Source organism: Carettochelys insculpta, chromosome 2 (genome assembly GCF_033958435.1).
Source record: "Carettochelys insculpta isolate YL-2023 chromosome 2, ASM3395843v1, whole genome shotgun sequence".
Taxonomy (NCBI): Eukaryota; Metazoa; Chordata; order Testudines; family Carettochelyidae; genus Carettochelys; species Carettochelys insculpta.
Window position 1 is genome coordinate 31,246,231 of NC_134138.1, and position 19,027 is coordinate 31,265,257.

The 19,027-nt window shown below is 37.5% G+C and overlaps 1 protein-coding gene across 2 annotated transcripts in view; it reads left to right on the forward strand.

Annotated features, from left to right (window-relative positions):
* The first annotated feature begins 846 nt into the window (after positions 1-846).
* The window catches only part of TRPS1 (transcriptional repressor GATA binding 1), a 307,200-nt gene continuing 289,019 nt past the window's right edge, over positions 847-19,027 (forward strand). For both annotated transcript variants that reach the window (XM_074986745.1, XM_074986746.1), the window contains exon 1: positions 847-1,220. The gene's annotated coding sequence lies outside the window, so the exon portion shown is untranslated. The remainder of the gene's footprint in view (positions 1,221-19,027) is intronic.

Sequence of the window (19,027 nt, forward strand, 5' to 3'; positions counted from 1 at the left end):
ATAGGTTGCATTAATTTGAAAGGTGAAAAATAATCATAGTGTAATAATAATAAACCAGTTTAGACTTCTCAGCAAGTCTCATCTAGTTGGAGCTTGTGTTACTTAGATTGTATGATTTTGGGGGCATGGACTATGCATTTTGTGACTTGGCCACTGTGGTACTGTCAATTCTTTGCAAATAAAGTAATAATACTTAATATTAAGATTGTTGTTAGACATTGATCCCACTGTATGAGCTGCCCTTTGCACAGATCATGGCACTCCACTCTCATTCCTCCTACTATTTTACCTGCCCCCCCACCTAAAAAAAGGTTCCAGTTGTTTTTCCTCTCTCTTTGTACTGGATCAAAATGCAAGGAATATGTTGAGTGCTGCAGATGCTTTTCCAGGCTCATTCAGGCACAAATCTTGTGCAGTTTTAGAAAAGCTGAGAAAAGACCAGCAACGTAAGCAAATAACTATTAACAAATAACAGCTATTCAAAACCAGGACGCCCAGAGTCTCTTCCCCTCTCACACTTTCTCAAGGATGTGATGATCTGTCCAGCTGAGTCCATTGCTCAGGGAAACTTCCCACACTTCAGCATCCCGCATAAAGGTTAATTTAATTTACTTAAAAAAAAAAGTTGTGAATGACTCGGTCTGTTCCAAAGCCGCCTATTCCCCGGTGGTTGCTGCTGCCTGGCCGGAGGAGGAGGAGGCTGAACAGAGCAGCACTATGGGGACGCCTGTACTGTCTCTTTAAGGGCTCTCAGTCTGGGGTGGCGCTTTTCTCTGCTAAGGCTCCTTTGATATTAATAGTGTTGGTGTCTTGAAACTGACGTAATGCTCGGAGACTGAGGTCCTGACAAGCGATAACATTTCTGATAAAGAGCTGATCTCCCTGCAATCGAAAGCCGCCTCCTCTGCTCCTTTGGGGGCTTGTTGTTCCAGCAGACCCAGGCTCTCTCCTCTCTCTCTCTCTCTCTCCTCTTTCATAAACACACCAGGCACATCCAGGTCCCTGCTCCCTTCCCCTTTCTCTCTCTCTCTCCCTATCAAGAGGGGGGAGAGGGGGAAAGGCAGGAGAACCTTTTCCCCCCTCTTTCTTTCTCTCCCCCCCCCACTGCCCCCAAATAATCCCAGATCAACTCTGCAAACAACAGAAGACGGTTCATGGCTCAAACCACAGCTCCACCATCTTTCAGGCTGCTGAGATTATTATTGTCGATTAATCAACAGGTAAGGGGGGGGGATCGGGGGTGGGGGGGAGGAGAGACCGGGGGCTGGGGGGGGGGATCAGCAACAAAAGTGTCTAGGGTGGGGGTGGGGGCTCTTCCTGCTCCGGCTGTTGATATTGCGTATGTAGTAAGTGTGTTGCTCTGGGCGAAGTGCTGGTGTGTGCAGTGGGAAGGGGGGGTGGGGATTTAAAAGTGACTTTCCTTGCACACGCACACACATCTACAAAGCGGGGGGGGGTTAAAATGAGGGGTGAGCGGGGGCGTCTCGGATTTCACCGGCTGTTGCGGGGGGGGGAGGTTGGGGTGCAGTTTTTTTTTCCTTCCTTTGGTGGGTCAAAGCCATGTATGATCGCTGGAAAGTGGCGACTTCCAAACGGCGGTAGCCCCTCTGGAGTCAGGAGGAGGGTCAAGTTCAGCCACCGAAGCGGGCAGGGCAGACAAGCCTTCGCTGTAGCTTAGGTGGGGGAGCGGTTCCAGGGCTGGTGTCTCCCTTCGGCCCCTCCCGGAGCTCCAGCTTCTTCTTATCGCTCTGGTTGTTCCTTCCCCACCATCGGGGCGCTGGGGGGCGGGCGCGGAGGGTGGGGGGCGCTGTGGAAGTAGAAGCACAGTAAAGAGATTTTGCATCCGATGAGCCGCAGTCGCACAGGGCTGGCTGCTGCTGCTGCTGGAAGTTGTAATGGGAATCATGACAAGCGTGGCACAGAGAGACCATCATGAAGAGTAGTAAGTTTGGGGCAAACGTTTTTTTTTTTAATTTGTTTTGGGGGTCCACTAGGGGAGGCTAAGGTGAAGCGTGAGCCGGGGGGGGGGGCGGCTATGCAGTGTGTGTGTGTGTGTGTTTAAAGGAAATCAAAGAGTACAGAGAGGCGTAAAACTTTTTCCTCTTAAAGGCAAAGTTGTGCTCTCAGGGCTGAGTCCCCACGCTGAGCTCTGCCAGGGTTGCCAGAACTTTGTCTAGTGTCTCACTTTTTTTTACCGTCTCCCTTGCTTTCTCCACTTGGGATCCGTGTGTCATTTTGTTGCTGTTGTTGAAAGGTCTGCCGGGTTGGAGATTTGGGGGAGACTTCCCAATAGTTTGGGGTGGGGAGGGGGGAAGTGCGGTGGTGGTGTTGATGTGTGTATGTGTGTTTGTGTGTGTAATTTGTGGCTTGTTTCAAAGCTCCAGAGTGTGGGCAGGTGGCCTAATGGGTGTTTGGTGGGCTGTGCAAACAAACTCCCTCTCTTTGCCTGATTCCTGTCTGTGATTGCTGGGTATGGGAAGTGGACATAGGGAAAGGCCGTGACCATCAAAATTGATTCTCCAGAAAGACCCACAAACTTGTGGGATGCCAGGATAACTCTGGGCTATTTTTCAGCATAGAGGTGTTTTGTGACTGGAACAGCTCATTAAATAGCGCTTAGATTTGACATTTGGGTATGTTTTGTCTATTTTTATTGATTGGAAATAAAGTGAATTTTAATGTTCCAGGATTCCTGAATGCTATTTTTGAAGGACTAGAGTGGCCCATTAACTTACAAGGAATCAGACAGTCTCCATCCACAAATGTCAAATCTCTGAAATGCATTGAAGGCATGGTGCTCTGAAAAAATGTGGGCAGAAGCTACGAGTTAAAGTGAAGACATCTCTTAATTCCATCCTCTTTTCCCTTCCCTAGTGCAAATTTATATCTGGTAGTAGAATGAAATAATAAATGCAAAGGGGAAAACAGAGACACTGTGGGAGGAAATTTTTTTTAATATAAAGACTGTATGCTCTTTGGGGCATGGACTGTACGCCACTTTTGCAATTTGTATGCCACAGCTCTTTGTAGCTGCTACTCGAAACAAAATTGTTACTAACAACATGGTTTTCATGTAATCGGATTTAGTAAAAGCATAAAGAGCAATGGAACTCTTTGCCATTTTAGCTGTCTTCTTCAGCAGCGCTGAAACCTATGAATCTTGGTGGCATCATGTTACTTTGCTGTTGGTTTTAGGAAAAGTTGATTAGTTAGAAGAGACTGCCAGAGTTAAAAATGCAAGGGGCAGCAAAGGAAAGTTAGTGGTAAGAGCCAGTTCCTGACGTGGACAAAATGAGAATAAAAGTTGCAGTAGTCTTTCTGAGATGTTCACCAATATGCGCATTAGGTTAGAGAGCGGGCTCAGATATTCCACCAGAGTGACATTAAAAAGAAAACAAAACAACAAACACACTACAGAAGAGTGAGGATTTTTAAAAAGTACTGTAGCTCTATGAGGGCTTGTTTAAGAACATCATTATTTCCTGAAAATAGTGATGCTGCAAGACAGTCTGGAAATGGTATCAACACTTTGAAACAGTTTTTTAAACTACTGAGTGAAAGACTATTAATAATACAATTAATCCAAGCAAGAGGATGTCTTTCTTTTTAAAAAGGCAGGAAAAAAACCAAAACAAAAACAAAAGAAGGACTTTTCTATTTTTGAAATATAAATATATATATACATAGTTTTTGATAAGCTATAGACCATTCAGTAAGCCACATATAATCATAGATGTTGTACTGCACTTGAGTACTAGTAATTTTACAACTAATCCCTGAGACATATGACATCAAGATTTTGCTTTAATTTGCAAGATAGAGGAAATTAAGATACAGGGTATATTCAGATATAGGGTAAATATAGAACTTTTGGTTCATAATCTATCCAGACTCTGAATACATGAGTTTATATAATACAGAATAATTGCACTCTGTTTGAAACTGCTTGTGTATAGAGGCACAACCAAAGTGTGCTCAGGACAATGTTTCATCAGCTTTGTTGTTATTAGTATTTTTTTGCCTAGTTTGCTTTCAGTCAGACTTTGCATATTATCTGGAGATTTTTTTTTTGTGCCCGTATGTGGTTTATTGTTTACTTTATTGTAAAGTTATTAAAGGAAAATTTAAAGCGTCATTGACAAGCTCTGAGGTCTAAGGTTTCTTGGTAATGCATATACAATAATCCAATATTTCCTTTTTTTTCCTATAATGTATTCATGGTCTAAACTGCACGATGGCTTTTTCAAGACCCTCTTGGGCTAACTTACGTGTTTACCATTAAAAGAGAACATTCTAAATTATTTATATGGATCGCGATAGATAGTATTTTTGTGTATCATTCTTAATAACTTTCATAGCATGCTCTCCTACTGTGTGTTCTATGAAAGTGTGTGAGGAATAATATGTTTATGTAGTATGATTCTATACTAATCAACGCACAGTAAAAAATCTCTGTAGTTTCTGCATATTTGCATTGATTGTTAAATCTCGCCATTTCAACCATATTATATTTTTACTACTGCTTCTCCTCAGTGTTTTTTATTTTCAAAGCATTGTTCAAGCAATGAATAGTAACTTTTTGTTAATATGAATTAACTCTAACAGAAATTTACTGAGCAATTATTTTGAAAGAACAAAGAAAACATTTGGAAGTTACAGGTGTCTGAAAAAGGTTTTAAATACAAATCACACTTTTAAAAAAATCTAATTTTAATTGCAAGCATAGGTTGAGGGTTTTTTTAAAAATTACTATTTGACGACTTTTCTTCTGAGTTTGATAGTGTGCACTGAACGTTTGTCTCTTTTACAAACTCCTGATAAAATTTCAATATAATTATTTGAACAGGAATATCAGATCGTAACTGTAGCCACAATGGCAATATCTCTCTAATAAAGGTTACCGAGTAGCACCAAAAGTAACATTGAGAGAAAGTTTATGGTTAAATATTTTTGAACAAGACAGCAATCCTTTTGTTAGCGGAAAGTAAAATGGAAACTGATTATATTTTAAAAACTGTTTCAGTTAAAACAAACTACTGCCTTGTCATAAAATATTGGCCCTAAACAGAAATATATTCTGATGAAGATATTCTACTGGTGTGTAAAATGAAGCCATTCATTCAGTAAACTGACAACTTTCCAGTTGGTGTTTGCCCTTGCTTAATTTAGTTTCCTCAACACAAACTAGTGAGGTAGTCTGGGTCTGTTTTTGGCAGTCTAGGTAACTGCAAATTCAGGGATTTCTATCAGAAGTACTATACTTTGCCAGTCAAAATACAACTGATAAAACCAGACAGGTATAACAGATGTAAAGTAAAAGAGAGAACATTTCTCAGGCATGTCTTTTAGTTTTTGTGACATTGTACAGTTGTCAGGTAACAAGGGAATACTGATGATTAATGTTAAAACCTGCATCTTCCGCACTGCTTTGTTGTATAAATACTACTGTCTGTTGACCTTTAGAGATGTTAATTACTACATATTTAGTCCATGTCCTCCTATATTTTTCTGTCTGTAATGTACATAAAAGTGCCTTTCCTGTCCTCCCATGGAGGAAGGAGAGTGACCATTTCGTTAATGGTACCATATATTGGGACAGTAAGGTTTGACTTTTCATAGGTAAACCTGCACCCAAAGAGAAGATCTGATTACTGTAAGTATTAGATTAGTGTATGAAGGCAAATACATGCAACAGAAGACCTTTATAAGCACCGCTTTTTTACATTGTGGTTTTTTTCCTAATTAAAAAACATGAGTGATATCAGGTGACATAGAGGTACAATTACACAATAATTTGATAAATGTTTACAAAAGTAGCACATGTAACTCCCCATTTCAGATTGTGGTTAGCATTAATTTGTTGATGTTGCTTTGCACCTAATCAATAGAGGGTCCACCAAGACGGAATCTTATCCAGTTGTATTATAGCCCAGAACATTAAAAAAAATTAGAAACACAAATAAATATGTTGGTTTCAACTCATTCCCTGCTGGACATTTTCTCACCTCCTAGAACCCCTGCACAAGTGAACACCATTCCACATGATGTGTAGGCCATAGTTAGAGGAGGCCCTGGCTTGGCATCAAAAGGGTAAGATGATTGTTGTTTCGGAGAACTGGCCATATTTGTTTTTTCTTTATACATTTTTTGTGCTACTGACCTGTCCATTTCCGTAGCACTAAAAGTTCTTTTTAAAATGTAATAACATCACTGATGGGAAAACATATTAAATTGAATAAAGAATGTTAATCTTTCCATCATTTTTATCGTTATCCTTTAGAGTTTAATAGAGAATTATAACCCCAGTGTAGAACTCTATTGGATGATTAAGAAACCCATAGAAAAATAATCTTTTAAAATTCTTTAAGCTTGGAAAAATAACATGGATAGGTCATTTCCATCGATCTCACTGGGCGCCATCCCATTTACTTCTGTACAACTTTCTCATGCTGAGTTTGGAACAGTAGAAAAATTAAATTGAAATGATCTGTGCCCAAATTTTGAATTATCAAGCTTAATCTTACTAAAAGTCATTTTCTGATTCTTAAGCTGGCGTTGATGTAAACATGATTTGTTGTAAATAGATTTTTTTCAAAGCTCAGATCAACTGTTTTTCTCCTAAAGTTATTTAATAAAAAATATTTATTTTTGAAATGTTACTAGCCCCTTAAAAACCTGCAATAAATGGTTTACAAGTGGCTAGACACCTTCCCTGGTGGTTTAATTTATACAAGCAGGAAACTTTCTCTCCTTTTTCTCTCTCTTTCTTTCTTGTTTTCTTTAAACCAACTGACGTAATGCCAAACTTTGCTTTAAAAGAACAGACAGAAGTAATTGGTAGCTTTTAACTTTTAATAATGTTCTGGATTGGTTTTAGTGGCCAAACTGACGTTTTTTTTTTCTTTCTAATTCAAGTAAAAACGGGCTTGTGGCCTGAGGAAGAAAGGCCCTGTTGATGCAGTTACTTTTATTCTTGTTTTTCAATCTGTTATTAAAAATCTTTCCTGCTGAGCTCTGCTGGATTTCTCCAATTGCTCTTTGTGATGGCTGGTGCATTTCAGGTTACAGAAACTTAAACAGTTTTCTGTCTTTTTTTCTTTTTTTCTCCTTGTCCCATGTGCATTTTGAGATGCATTATCCTCTTTTTTCCCTTTTGGAGAAGCAATTTGTTTTGGTTTAGACGGGATTAACAAGCTAAATGCATCTGTGGTGACAGATCAGGGAATATTTATTTTAATAATGTAAAGCAACATTTTACACCTGCTAGTGAAGGTCAGATTGGCATGATAACAGTTGCCCTTGCAGAAGGGAATAGGGTGTAGTATCTCATTCATCATTTCTCCCTACCCCATTTTAAAACCAACCCACAGTTTTTTTAAAGATGCTTTTGTAATCGTCTCTGCTGACCAGTAGCTATTTATTTAAAGCTTCTTGCCGTACAAATATAAAAGATAATAAGAGGAAAAATGGTTTTTCTAGCTATGTGTCTCTTTTTTAATAGCCTGTAATAGATTAAGGATATTTTGCAGTTTTTTGACATTTCCTTTATTACCTTCCCACTTCTTGCTGGGCTTTTGCATACAAGCAGAACTTTCTACGGTAAAGGGCTGTGTTAGGCAACAGACTCCTTGGCGAAGTTGACGTCAGTACGACTTCATAAGTTGGCAAGTAGGTGCATCTTTCAAAGACCAAGTCAGTTTGTGCCAGTTTTTCCTTCCTTTAGGGGAGACACTCCACCCAGCAGCACCATACCCCACCCAGCGTGGCGAGCTATAATTCAGTGGCAACACTATAAATGACTATCTTCCCTGGGGTTTAAACCCTGAACTTGCTTTTTTCAAAGATAATATTTAATGTAAAATTCAGTTTGTTGTAGTAGGTTTACATCTTCCTAAGTACTTTTTAGGTCTCATACTGCAGTTCTCAGTCATGGAAAAACGCACATTGGTATCCATGGGACTTTTGCCTCAGTCAGGGCTACAAGATTGGCTGTTTCATGTGGTGGGCGACTGATTGCTACACGTTTTATGGAATTTGAGATGAAATCAGATAATTTTGCATTCTTTTTCAAAAATAGAAATCTTATAAATTCAAGAAGTCCTAGCATTATATAATAGATTCTATCCAGTAAGTGAAATTTACTTTTGGAACGTATTCGATTTGCAGATAGTATTTAGTCAAGTTAAAATCTGAATTTCAAACTTATCTTTAGATAAGAGTTTGCTACTTTCTTCTAATTGCTCATTGCTGTTCTTTATGCTCGTGGTAAATGAAAAACACTCCTGTCTGTATCATTGTGTTTACGTTATTTAGATGAGAAAGAAAACTACCAAGGAAAATTTTAGTTCAGTGACATTTGTTTCTCAGCTTTAGAAAGGAGTTTTAGCATGTCTTGATATATTTTGAATTTTCAGATATCACTACAAGTTCATAGGATTTTTTTGTTTTTGTTTTCGTATTTGTTTTGTTTTGTTTTTTGGTCAGCCTTACGTTTACTGAAGCTACAATTTGTTAGTTTCAAAGTAGGGGAAATGAAATTATTGTAAAAGTATTGTATGTTTGAAAAAAGGATTGTACTATGATGAGTTTTTATCTCTTTGTTGTTTAATTACTGGTATTTTTGGTTTACTAGGGTAGCTGAGGAAAAAAAAAACTGTGGAAGATGATGCAAAAACTCATCAGTTGTGCTTATATTCTTCTACAAGATTTACTTGACAAATATGCTTCAGTTTTGCCTCAAACCATTTTAAGCTACCTCTGGTCCAAGAATCTACCAGTCCTGGGTTCCTTGGGGATTAAGTATGACAGTTTCTATTATATAATGAACAGCAGTATTGTTTGAACAGAGGTAACATATTTTTGATTTGTGTACTTTTTTTGGTGGTTGGCACTAGCAGAGCTCTAAAATGAGAGCTGATCTAACAGTGTAAATATCTGAATATGCTTGAAACATACAGTATAGACCTAATGTATGCATTTAAATAATTGGCTCTATCCATTTATATTATATATACTGTATCTGCGTGTTTATATACAAAGCCCAAAATAGTTTGCTCTGCTATCTGTAGCTTTCAAATGTGTATCCTTTGGGTATTCCCGACCTACTTTACAAAGTCTGAAACGCATATTTAAACTGAGAACAGAAGAGTAAATGCACTGCTTGGCTTCTACAAAATAACTAAATAAAGCTGTGAGCACTTAATTTAAATTAAAAAGTGTACCTCTCACCTTGCAAACTGGTCTTTGAAGTGTCAATATCTTTGACAGTATTATTTTTAAAATAATGCTTTTAACGATTATGTGAAGAAACATTGAATTATTTGTTGATGTTTAAATAACTGTTTTAAAATGCTGTACAAAAACGCTACCCGTATTTTACATTTTTGAAGCTATATTAGTAAGAATTAAGTCAGTTTTCCACAGATAGAGTATTCCCAATATCACCAAACTATGATGCTGTGTAAAATGCTTATACTAATAATATTAAAGCATATATCACAGAGCATAATTTGGGAAATGCCGAAATGCATAAGGCAGAAATAAATTGTAGAAAATCATCCAAAAGCTTAAATGAAAAGTTGCTTCATTAATTTATTTAATAAAATATATATATTTCCTTTACAATGTTTAATCTGTATCTTCTGAAATAGTTTGATTTTTTTTTCTATTTCTCTTCTCATTTTGAGATTGAATTGAATATACAGTTGGACTTTATCTGGCTGCAGCAACACAATTTAGAAATAAAATGAATAATATAACAAAATGCTCCCTCCTCCCACCAAATACACAAAACACACCAAATATTGCCTGACCCAACCTCCTCAGGCAAAAGCTTGTGAAAATAGACTAGCTTTCCCTTTGAAGGTTCAGCTGTCTCTGACTTGAAAATGAGCTAGCTCTTTGTATGGCTGTCAACCTTCCAGGATGGGCCTGGAGTCTCCCAGAATCAGCATCAATCTCTTGGTGACTATTGAAAGCAATCTTGGAGATTTTAATAGGTTAATTTAAGAAAATGACATTAGGTTATGTTAGCAGGAAAAAAATCTCCTGGAATAGCTTCAGTCAGAGATGGCATCCTTAGCTCTTTGTAAGATCAAAAATTTGTCTTTCTTGCCCGTGGAAGCTGGTCCAATAAAAGATGCTATCTCACTGACCTTGTCTCTTACTCTCCAGGGACCAACATGGCTACAATAATACTGCATAGTCTGTGACTCTGTTAGATAAATGGGAGAAGTGAATTCCAGAGATGAAGGCCCTCCATTCTGTACATCTTGCCATCAGACTCTAGAAGTTCATATCTTTGGGTTGTTAGTTGAACCACCACACAAAAGTTCAGTTGTCACAGTGGTGCATAAGGAAAGAAACATTCTCTTAGGTTGTCAAGATCTAGTGTACCTTATGTACATAGTTTTCTTGTGGAGGCCTACAGAGAGCCGAAAAGCATGTCATTTAATAAGTTACTATTCATTTTTTTACTGATACAGAATTTATACCATTTGTATAAGTGTTCAGTCTGTAGTTTGTATATTGTATGGGTCCTGAAGCAGTTCAATATAAACAGTTAATTTAATCCTATAGATGGTGGTTGAGCATACTGGAAACCTAAGCAATTCTATAACATTTCCTGCCATGAGGGAAAATGTTAGATGAAAGGTATCAGCAATATATGTCTGAGTCATGCTATGTACTGAACCTTGTTACAAGCAAACACCCAACTCCCACACGGACAAAAATTCAATGCAGGCACCTGTGTCTTTTCGTGTGTGCAAGTAGCTATAAATAAGTGTATATAATCTATGATATATAAAATTAAATCAACCTTTTCCTCCAAATTAAGCTAAATGAATAGCAGCCAAACTATATGGAGAACAAAAAGTTCTAGTATCTGTTGAGAGTGCTGAGCGTCGTTGCTCTTTGTTCTTGAGCAAAGAACAATTCAGAAATATCTTAGAAAAATAACATGTAAGGTAAGGCTCAGTGATGGTCCGGTATGCAATGCAGTGTGCTTTGTTTATGTCCAGTCAGAAATGATCAAGCACTATCAACTTTTAATAGTAAAAGAGAGTAAGCCGTGCTAGTCTATACACTATCAAAACAAAAAGCAGTCAAGTAGCACTTTAAAGACTAGCAAAATAGTTTATTAGGTGAGCTTTCGTGGGACAGACCCACTTCTTCAGACCATAGCCAGACCAGAACAGACTCAATATTTAAGACACAGGGAACCAAAAACAGTAAGCAAGGAGGACAAATCAGAAAAAGATAATGAAGGTGAGCAAATCAGAGAGTGGAGGGGTGGGGGGGAAGGTCAAGAATTAGACTGAGCCAAGTATGCAGATGAGCCTCTATAGTGACTCAGAAAGTTCCTCTAATTCTTGACCTTCCCCCCCCACCCCTCCACTCTGATTTGCTCACCTTTATTATCTTTTTCTGATTTGTCCTCCTTGCTTACTGTTTTTGGTTCTCTGTGTCTTAAATATTGAGTCTGTTCTGGTCTGGCTATGGTCTGAAGAAGTGGGTCTGTCCCACGAAAGCTCACCTAATAAACTATTTTGCTAGTCTTTAAAGTGCTACTTGACTGCTTTTTATCAACTTTTAAGTAGGAGGTTTATCGCTCTGTCATATGTGAGGTATGTTCTCCCCTTCCCCCGCCCCACCCCTTGTCTCTGTTACCATGCCTCTCCATTTCCATCTCTGTGTCCTGTCTATATAAACACACAACACATGCATTCTAAAAGTATGTGTAAATTAAAATCAGTCCATGTTTCATAATCTGTGCAAAACACACCAGTGGTTTTATTGTTCTTTCCGAGCCGCCAATGAGTTTACAGTTTTGAGTGTGGCTTAATGAGGGTTCTGACTCGGGTTCTGACTCTGATTCTGACACATAGCCTAATGAGAAAAAAGTAGAACACGTTGAAAACTAACTTTTGTTTGTGGTTGGGTTTGTGATGTCATCAAATGCCGGGTATTATAAGCTCTGGAAAAATTTAGAAATCTAGGCAGGAGTCCATTTTGCATCAGTGCTATTAAGTTGTTTACAGCACTAACTCTGCTAATGAGAAAGCAAAAGGGGTAATGATTTTGGTGTTTGTTTTGGTTTGACATTTTCAATGTAAATGAATGTTTTCATAAGTGTGAATTTAACCTGTTTTGGTTAGAAGACAGCAGGGGTTTAATTGGTGAAAAGGAGAAGAAAAGCCTTCTCCCACAGAAGATAGTGGGAAAACTTACATCGATTTCAGGGAGGACTGAATCTGCCCTCTGAGCAAGGCATTACCTTAATTAAATTAGAGTTTGTGAACACCAGCATTTAGGGCTCAATCTTGCACATGCTTGCTGTTCCTTATAAAGATTACTATTGTAAGTAGTCTTATTGATATCAGTAAATGCTACGTTTCAATGCCCCATCCTGTGTTTTGACTTGACTACACACAGCAGTCCTTCAGTAGATCATGATTAAGGATTGGTCCTTACTGTTGGCAGAATTGGGCCTGTTGTTTTTAGAGAGATTAATGTTGAAACCAAGTTAAAACAATTTTTAACTACACCTGCTACTGAGCCTTCCTGCTAATTTCTGTGGTCTCTAAGCCACATTATATTTTATTGCATCTCTCCCGCTGCTGTCTGAAAAGTTCATACAAGCAACAGCGGAAAGTGACTAAAACGTCGACCCTGAAATTGGATCCATGTGAGTGGACCCTAATTCCCTCGTAGAATGCTCCTGAATTCTGCTTGCATCCAATTTGTATGATGGGTCAAAGAAATGGTGCTGGACTGTATACAAAGTATGCGTTTGCTATTAATATAACACAGCTGAAAACATTTCAGAACAATCTAGGTTTCCCCCAATCTCAGAAATTTTGTAGTGATTGTCAGTATTTGTAACAACAGAAGAAAAAAAAATCAGACCAAAGTGTAATTTTTTTTTTAAATTGATATTGCTTCTTTTGAAGTACACATGTATTATTATTGTTGTACAAAATATCCTGGAAATATGTGAGCTTTTTGCTTTGTTTGTTTATTGGAACAGACTACCATTTTTCAGGTTCTTTACAATAGCACTAAATAGTGCTAATAAATAAACTTTTTTTTTTGGTTATGTTTTTGTTTTTACAGTCTCTCTTAGTGTTTTGGAGACATCCAACAAAGAGCAAGTTGAGAGTGGAATTTTTTTTCTTTTTTGGATTACATAAAAAGAGTTTTTACAACCCATAGAACATGAGTACATTCTGGAAAATATTTCTCACAAATGGCAGGTCCCAGGCGGTAGAAGTTAGATAGTCTACTTATGACATATAGAATCTGAACTCTGAATACTGTTTTCTATGATTTTAAAAGCAATGGAAAGTAAGATTTATTAGACGTTAAGTGTCCCGGTGCTACAGATTCATTTTGTGTTCATGGCAGTGTCATATGAACTTTCATAAGAGATTCATTGTAATACTGCATTAGCTAAGGGCAGTTAAAATGAATTGTTCAGTACTTTAAATTTCCTGTTTAGTTTTCTACCTCTCTTTAGTAATTTCTCAGAGTTTTGTCTGAAAACAATAGTAACTTGTGTATGTGAATATCTTGATTAACCAAAACAACCTGTTGGCTGTCCTGAAAGATATAGTACTTGGAAATTTACCTCTATTTGTAATTTAAACTATTGGCATTTAAAATAAAAGTTTCAGAAATCTAGTATAACAGTAGTTGCTTGTCAGTGGGAAAGAATGTAAAAAACTAAAGTTAAAAGAATAAGAAGGTGGCAGCTGTGGAATATATTTGAGCGGGTGAAAGGGGACTCATGGTTAAACAAGCTTTGCCTTCTTGGATTTTTAGAATTTGTTGTCCAGAAGACGTACATCTGAATAGAAGGGGGGCTAGGATAGAATGAAATCCATTGTGACAGAACAAATTGTTATTGCACATGTTTTTATTTATTTATTTTTGCTGTCCTGCAAACTGTGTCTTCCTTTGTTATGTCATAAGGAATTTCAGAAGAAACCTTACCGGAGTAGAACTGCCATAAAAATTGCACTCGTCAGCTCTAGCTCAGTGCAGCACACTACAGTACATAATAGTTTTCAGTATGCTACTGTGCTGCTTCCATTCAGGAGTAGAACTGGAGTGACTTTACTTGTGTGTTAAAATGACTGGTTTTCCTTTGAAAACCCTCCACCCTAGAGAAAAAAGAGGAGAAAATATCTGATATACAAGATGAGATTATGGATGTTATAATGCCATTTATTAGAGAATACTGGGGAAAAAATTATATTAGGACCAAAGTTCCTGTGGATTACTACGCAATGCTTATTACTATTTTCCTGAGTTTTACCTAGTTAGGATCTGATCCTTCAATGTCTGGAGCAGTTTGGAGTTAAGAATACGTGCATTCAGGGAGAGGAAACCCCTGCCAACTACAGGGTTTCACTATCGATTTTCTTCTTCTTCTTCTTTTTCCCCTAATATTTCACAGATTGTGGGGCATTCTTTATTTTCCCCTTGGCAGGGAGAGGTGGAAAGAGGAGACAGTGGGGGCACATATCAGTACTGTAGGTAATATTTCCTGACTATTGTTTGCTGTCGAGAAGATTACCTTTGTTTCTGTGAAGAAACTCCTAAGTAGTGAATGGAATGAAATAAAGTTGTGTGTAATTCTTAGCAGACTGTAAGCTTTTGCCGTGACACACTCCTGGCAAAAAGTTAACCCATTTTTAGTTACCTGCTGCTCTAAGCAAACTCTATAATGTGAGTTTAATAGTGATGCATTTAACCATGAATAGTGCTTGAAATTCTTATTGTTACTTTATTCCAACGGAAAACATGTTTAAATATGCTTCTGATGGTTCCAAAGCTTGTCCCGAAATGGGGAAAGGGTACAATTGGGTAAACTGTTAATCCTTTGAATTTGTAGCTTTAAAAAAAAAACATTAACCTGCAAAATTTCCATCCATTTTGATGCGCTGCATAAAACTGCACTTTCTGCAATGATAGTGAATTCCAAATCTGCATTTTTTTAAATTGGGTGAAACTCCCATTTGCCTCACTGGGAGTTTTGCCAGAGCAAAGATAGCTGAATTTTCTCCATGTGGGCAGTAAATTTTTTCAGTCTTATTGCTCTCATTGATGACAGAGTTTATTGAATTCTTTGTTTTTTGGGAAGATAGAATATAATTTGCAGTAATAATAATAGTAATAATTTTGTCATTTGTAGGTTTTTGTGATTACTATGAAACGTCATGTTAGAATGGGAAGTCAAATAAAGAGAGGTACTTCTTTAACATCAAATTAAAAAATTAGGAAAAATTAGGTACGAAAAGGCCTCAACATGGTTTCCTTAGTAAATGTTTAGTTATCATTTTTGCAGGATAGAATACACATGCAGAAAAAAACACAGAAGTTAATGTTTATTTTTGGGATGCTTTATCGTCAGGCAAAGAGAAGTGACAGTTTCATGGTTAAGTGCCTAAAGTTGTTTTTGGCTTTGTAGTTGTTGAATTAGTCACTGCAAAGTTAACTAATGTGCATACCTTTTAAGATTTTTTTTCTTTGTAAAGAAATGAAGATATTTCATTACACCTTGCTGAGTAGCCTAGTTCTTGCATTAATTGTTAGCATTCTCTTCAGCTTTTCTTATCTTGAGTTATCCCAGGCATTATTTTTTAATTGTGGTATGATTGATTGATTTGGCAGATACATTCTAAAATGCTGTTTTGTTCGGTTTGTTTGTTTTTTGTTTCTTTTAATTGACATAGAAAACTTGGGGTTTTTAAATACGTGTTCCTGAACTATACTAGTTTAGTTATTTCTATTTCAGACACATTGTCAGTGTGGCTTCTTCAAATGGGATTAAATTAGAATTCAGCGTGTCCAGTATTTTTTGTTTGGTTTGTTTTTTCACTAAATGTTAGAGATGTCCAAAACAACACTGAATGTGTGCAAAAGGTTCTTTTGCAGCACACTGTGCAATCTGATAAGAAAGAATTACAGTCCACTCAATTCTTCCTTTTGAAAATAAACAAAAACAAACAAACAAACAAAGAAGGCAACAGAAAGGGCTCAACTTTTTCTTCTGCTATGCTTTTGTGGGACTTTGCTATGGAACACACAAAACCAAATCCTCCAAGGGAAGGACTGTACATTTTTTTAAACAATTATTCGTATCATTTCATAAAGCTTTTTAAAACAACAAATGATCTAGTGGCTATTAGGATGATAGTTTAACAAATTTAATGTAAAAAATATTTTTTATAAAATGCTGCTACTTTTTAAAAAGCATTGAAATCAATAATCACACCCTCATTCAATTGTAATGTGAAGGAGAGTAACATTTTTATATTATACTTTATATTATGAGGCATTTTGTCTCCGGGTTTAGATTAGTTTTCATGAGAATATTGAGGCTATTTTACATTTCTAAAATCTGTGCTTTTTAGATCAGTTTTTTATTTTCTTTTTGTGCCAGATGGCTCCTTTCAACTCTTAAGTGCAGTTCGTAATTTGGGCACATTTTATAATAAAGAAAAAAATGCTAAACGCCATCTGAGATACAGTATATATGGCAAAAGGTACAATTCTTTGATTGTATGGAAGAATCACTAGGGAAGTAATTTATCTTTGAGTGCATTTACATTGCATATGGAAGTCATGATTGCTCTATAATGAATGATGTATGCTGTTCACTATCTTTAAACACTTTGAGTGCTATATAAAAATATTGAAAAATACACTATTGAGAAATATTTTTGTTCACATATCAATGTACTAGTTTCCTCCATGTTCTCCTAAGCAAATCCATTTGTCTATATTCCATAATTTACTCAACATACTACACTTATTGTTTCACTGTAATTTGTATTCATAAGCGTGCATATTGCAAACCTAAATTTCATGGTCATATTTACTTAGAATTCAGCAATATATCATCACACAGTCGTTTACAAATGTGGACGATCCTTTAAATTCTCTTTCCCTGGATGAGCAAGGGGAGCTGGGTGTCATCTTCAAATGTCCCATTGGACAGACAGAGAAGGTGGAATTTAAAACAGCTGGGGGCTTCCTCCTTTTCCTAAAGAGGAGTGTAGTGGCACCTCTAGCCAGCTTTGGAACATAGTAACTCATCATTTCCATGAGAGGTCCCACAGCGTCAAAGTTACAGTAACAGGTTCTTTAATTCTCACCCCCCTGACCTGCCTGCAGTAACAACACTGCCAGACCTGAGCTCAAGTATGCTACATGGGCAGGCATCGCCACATGTGCTGTGTAATCATCTCTTGTATTTGCACACATGCCCATTCGTGGTAACACTTTTCTAAATATGGGTTGCTGAATGCCCACTTTAGCTGAGGTTCAGTTTCTGGTTCTGGAACCTGGAGCACTTTCAAATGTGTGGTCTAAATCCACTACTGCTGCTAGAGACATCTCCAGCAAAAAGCGGCTTATGTGGCTGCTGACCCACAGAAACCTTGTGAGTTTCCTTGGCTACATAATTATGGAGGCAGCTCCCAATTTGAAGAGATACAAGTCCCTCAGCAGTGGCTCTGTCATGTTGATTTAGGTATTATGCCTCCCATGCACCCCAGGAGAAATTATGGGATCTGTCAATCCCAGCTACCATCTCTGTAGAAGTTTCTGCCAGTAGCTGGACTTTGGGGTGGTGGGGTAGACGTCCTGTAGGAAAACACAAGGATCTGGTCTTCTTCTCGAGGGTAGCAGCAGCTTATGGAGGTGAAGAGCTCCTCCATGTCTAGAGCTGTAGGAAGTCCTGCAGGCCTTGCAGGTTCATTGGAGAGCAGGGTGAAATCTTGACCTGGAACAGGGAATGACAGTGTGAACCCTTGGAGAGTTAGGGAGGTCCTCTAAGGCTCTGTATAGACTAGATATGGAAGTGGACAACTGATACGCACTTTTAGCTACGCCATTTGCATAGCTAAAGTCAATTTACTCGTGCTCAACTTCTGTGTCTGTCTACACGGCAAAAGGTTGACCTTCCCTCGACCTTCCATATTCCTCACCTCTTGTGAAGAATACAGGGGTCAGTGTTGACCCCAGGGATCATCATTTCATGCATTCACTAAATGAGACCCCTGAAAATCGACCCTGAGTGGGTTGATCTTTCACTGTAATGTGGCTCTAGCCGTAGAAAACGTTCTTTTTCCTCCTGCTCCCCCCAAACAGACTTCAAGAAGCTCCACAATTCCCAGATACAGGAAGCATTTTTTTTTTAATGTTTAAATCCTTCTGAACTAGTGAAATTTGCACACGGTTATGCCAGTACCTATGCTCTCCTAGGACTTACTTGAGCTAGAAAGCTGAAGAGATTTTCCACTGGATAAAGGTCTTAATGAGCAAGAAAGGTTTTGGCATGCTTGTTTTTCTTTTCTTTTTATTCTAAGCGATTTAAACACGTAATAACTATATTTACATGTGCTACTCAGATTTAGTATGACCATATTAGAAAACTTCTGGTCATTGGTTTAGAGGTCTTCTTTATTTATAGTGCATTTGTATTTATAATTATATTCATTTGTTTTGAACATAAATGTAGCTGGGTTTTATTTAAATAAAAATATCAACACGAATAATTTGCATTACATGCACTGCTGAAGTTGACTTGGTTTGGTTCTCGTTCTGAAATACGGATGTTTCTTTCTGTCAACCTTTCCCCTCCTCAATAATGAGCACAGAATTATTTCATATAAATATTCTACAAGAAAACACCTCTAAATATGAACAGTTTGGGCAGGTATCTGTGTTTTTGTCAGGTCATTCCTACCAGGTATGTTTTACTTTTCACTAACGGACAGCACTTTCTCTTCACCCCTTCTCATCTGCTAATAATAATAATAATAATAATAACAAGAATTGCTGTCTTATGATTCTGTTCTGCCTTTTATTCAAGGATCTCAGGGTACTTGACAAACATGAATTGTATCTCACAAAGTCCAGGTCCACAATAATGGGGAAGATTGAATTAAGATACGCACCTCCAGCTACATTAATTACGTAACTGGTGTTGATGTGCCTTAGTGTGTGATTCTGC